The sequence below is a fragment of the Panthera pardus genome, unplaced genomic scaffold, assembly GCF_024362965.1.
Source record: "Panthera pardus isolate Hobbes unplaced genomic scaffold, ASM2436296v1 HiC_scaffold_15, whole genome shotgun sequence".
Lineage (NCBI taxonomy): Eukaryota > Metazoa > Chordata > Mammalia > Carnivora > Felidae > Panthera > Panthera pardus.
The window spans coordinates 28,341,033-28,345,254 of record NW_026526710.1 but is presented as its reverse complement, the minus strand read 5'-3'; the positions used below and the strand labels follow the sequence as shown (position 1 = coordinate 28,345,254).

General features: G+C 38.5%; 1 long non-coding RNA gene across 1 annotated transcript; it reads right to left on the bottom strand.

Annotated features, from left to right (window-relative positions):
* Positions 1-792: 792 nt before the first annotated feature.
* LOC109260145 (uncharacterized) lies at positions 793-3,852 on the bottom strand. The gene is made up of 2 exons (XR_002076884.2): positions 3,704-3,852; positions 793-1,082 (listed from the first exon to the last, which is right to left on the bottom strand). It is a non-coding gene; the product is annotated as an uncharacterized LOC109260145 (long non-coding RNA).
* Between the last annotated feature and the right edge of the window lie 370 nt (positions 3,853-4,222).

Below are 4,222 nucleotides of genomic sequence, written 5' to 3'. Positions count from 1 at the left end.
AAAAAAAAAAACCTTACAGGTTTATGGTAGTAAACTTGACACACAATAAGCTGTACTTGTTTAAATTGTACCATTTGATGTCATTATCTACCGATTTTATGATCTTTATCATTACAGAGTCTATTTCTATTGACCGATTATTTTCTTTGTTATGGGTTGTTTTCTCCTGCTTCTTTGCATAGCTGGTAATTTCTGAATGAATGCCCAACATCTGTTGATTATCAGAATTTTCAGTGTTTCTGGAACTATGGGTAAGTGACTTTGTGGAACACAGTTAAGTTCCTTGGGAACAGCTTGATTCTTGTCAAGCTTGTTCTTAAATTTTGTTCAGCAATATCAGTGCAACCTTCAGCATAGGACCTATTTGGTCTCATAACTGAGGCAACATCCTTCTGAGTTCTCATCTTTTTGCCCTATGGCTTGCAAGGTTTGTCTCCGTCTGGCTGGTGGGAAACTAACATTATCCCTGGCCATGTGTGAGCTCCAGGAATGATTTCATTTGCCTTTGTGATATTTCTTTTCCAGGCCTTTGATAATTTCCTCATGTACATGTCTTTTCAGGCAAGAGGTTAATTCTGATTCCAGTTACTTCATCATTGTCAGAGCTTATGCCAGATGATTCTTATCACGGGAGAGAAACTGCTCCCTGCCCCCAAGCACATATGGCAGACCTGGATGGAAAGGCATTGGTGATACCAGGAAAGATGATGGGGAAAAGGAATTAAAATTGAGAAGTAGGAGAGAAAATGAATGTGTTTTAGGATGGTTGTAAAGACAACCTAGGACCTTAAAAACTTTCCAAAAGACTTTATGTCCCGATAACAAGTAAAAAATTCGTAACACTGGTTGGCTCTATCCCAGCTACCTTAGTTCAAACATTAACATTTCTTACAGCAATTCCGTTGCAATATATGGTGTTATATGAGTGTATCTTGAACTCCATCTCCAATGGTTTCTCATGGTCAGTGAAGTCTCAAGAACAGCATTAATGGTAGAGCTCCAGAAAATGTAGTCATAGGAATTATCCCCATGTTTTGGTTATGTTTCCCGTAGCAACAAGATCATACATGAAACTGTGTTATCTGTAAAGAGATATTGAAGAGATTATTTAAAAGGTGTGGACCTGATGTAAGACCAGCACAGTACCCCAAGGCTACTAACAGAACTTGGGGTTAAGGGATTTTTAGTGAAGCCCACAGAAAAAAGGAGACTGTTTTTTAAAAATAGTCATTGTTGGTCAAGGGATAGAATCATCCTTGATGACACCATTGACAAAGAGCCAGGAAAATAGACACCCAACTTCACGCTGACTTTCCCAAAATGCCCTGCAACTGCTCTCCGTTGGCCAACCGAAATTGGGATCCTATTGGCCAAAACAATAATCTGAGTTCATAGATGTTGTCCATACATTTCAGCCATCCACGAAATGCAGCAGGGTATAAAAGAGTGACTCTTGGAAGGCAATCAGGATCTTGGAAGTCAAACAGGGTATCTATCATACTCATTGTAAATTTAAAGAGAAATTTTTAAAATAATTTATTTATTTTTGAAAGAGAGAAAGAGAGAGAGAGAGAGAGCATGAGCAAGGGAGGGACAGAGAGAGAGAGAGAGAGAAAGAGACAGAGAGACTCCAAAGCAGGATCCTCACTGGCAGTGCAAAGCTCAATGAGGGACGTGAACCCAACAGTGAGTCCTGACCCCAGCCAAAGTGGGAAGCTCAACCGACTGAGTCACCCACGCGCCCCTATCATATTTATTTTAAAAACTCACATATGGTCTTTACAGAAATTTTAGAAAGTTACAAAAAAGTCCAAAGACAAAAGACCAAAATTTCCAGAGATTACCATTTTGATATAGGTCACTCCAGTCTTTCCCGTCCCTCCTCTCTACCTTCATAAATCTGGAACACACTGAAAACTGACACATACGTAGATCATCCATACATATGCATATCACATCTGTCTGTATAGATCATTCATATAAACATACCACCTACATACTAATTTTACCAAGTTCTATGCAATTTAACATATTTACTATATTTTGCTAATTATATATATATATATATATATATATATATATATGTTATGTGTGTGTGTATATATATATATACATAGAAAGAGAGAGAGTGAAAGACTGTTTTTTATGTTGCTTATTCCCTTAGCCATATGTTATGTTTTTCCTATAGAGAAAAAAGTTTTTACCTTTGCTTTAACCCTGAGCCATATACCATGGGAAACCATCAGATCGGAACTTAAGACTTTGCTTAACCTGTGATAATGTGTCGTATTTTAAAGATATTATTAAAGATCCAGTTAAAATAGAAAATTAAGTGATAGAGTTTCCTAAATATCACATTTCCCCTCCTTTTCTATGCCATCAAAGTTAAACTGGTTCAAAACATTATTCTGACACTCTTTTCAGATAAAGCCACCAACAAATATTTGAAAGAAAATCTCCTAGTTTTATTTAAGCATTTGTTTGTAATAGAACAATTGTTAAGAATTACATCAGATTAAAAAAATGTTTCCTAAAAATACATATTTTAAGTTTATTTATTTATTTTTGAGAGAGAGAGAGCACACCAATAAGCAGGGTAGGGGCAGAGAGGGAGGGAGAGAGAGAGAATCCAAAGCAGGCTGTTGGCCCAGAGCGTAATGTGGGGCTCAAACCCATGAACCATGAGATCATGGCCTGAGCTGAAGTCGGACATTTGACTGAGCCACCCAGGTGCCCCTACATCAGATTTTTTAAAAGCAAGTAGTAGACATTCATTCAATCAAGAAAGCAGTTGAAAAAAATCCTCATTTTAATCAGAAACATTTCAACCCTCCACAGCTCCATGTGGCTCTATGGCAAATAGTGAAATGCAATGATTTTGTTGGTGCTTTACCTATATTGTCTATACTAAACCACTGCTTATTTCACCTTTTATATCCTCCTGATTGACTCACTAAGATTCCTTGAGAAAAGCAGTGCCAATGTAGTACAGGAAGTAAGCTCATTATTTGCCCAAAGAGAAATCTATATCCATGTGTATAGGAAAGATCTATCTATAATCGAGTTTAATATACTGCATTATTTTCCACTTTCTTAAACTCAAATATTTATTTTATCCTATTTAAACACTTTTTAAAAATGTTTATTGAGTTTTAAGAGAGAGAGAGAGAGCATGAGCAAGCAGGGGAGAGGCAGAGAAAGAGGGAGAATCTCAAACAGGTGTCTATTTTGAGCCTGAGGCAGGGTTCGAACCCACGAACTGTGAGATCATGACCTGAGCTGAAGTCAGAGGTCCAACTGACTGGGCCATCCAGGCGCGCCAAGAGTATTTACTTTTTTTAAAAAAATGTTTATTTAATTTTGGGAGAGAGAATGAGGGCGGGGGGAGAGGCAGAGAGAGAGAGGGAGACACAGAATCCCAAGCAGGCTCTGGGCTCTGAGCTGTCAGCACAGAGCCTGATGCGAGGCTTGAACCCACAAACCGGGGGATCATGACTGAGCGTACGTTGGATGCTTAACCCACTCAGCCACCCAGGCGCCCTATCCTGTTTAGAATGCTCTCATCTTGCCTCTTCCCCTTAGCATTTTCTAAGACATAAAAAGAAACGGAGAAACTTAGTTTGATTTTCATGGTGATACTGTCATTGCCCCTTCTCCCAAAATAAAATAAAGTGAACCCATAGAATCATTAGGAGGCACTCACATTTGACATGAATTCTCATCAAGTCTTCAATTCTCCCCCTCCTGTTTTATGATAGGTTTGGTAATGTCACAGATAATCTTTTCCAGCAGCTGCATGATTCATACTGTCTTTTTTCTGCTTTCACACCAGGGATAATAGTGAGCTGAAGAAACTCCAATCTCTGTTCAGGAAGGTGGCCATGGTGACGTTTGAATTTCTATTTCATTGCTTAGCACACAGAGCTATGGAGGGTTCTCACTGTGAGTAGGGCTGACTGCCAGAGTTTTCCCTGAATTTTAAGATTTCCTTCATTTTTGGCTTTCACCTCCACGTCCCCTGGGGACACAGAAAATCATGGGTTCTTGAAAAATAGGGTTTTATTTTATAAACAGTGGGGTTTTTCTGATCATTTTGTACCAAAGTGGACAAAACTGCTGAAGTCTCTGGGAGAAAAGCAAATGCAAAAAGTTCAAAAGTTTGCTGTTTATAATGAATGTTTTACAAATTGTCCTTTTCCTGCCCTGAGTGACTCAACTGTTA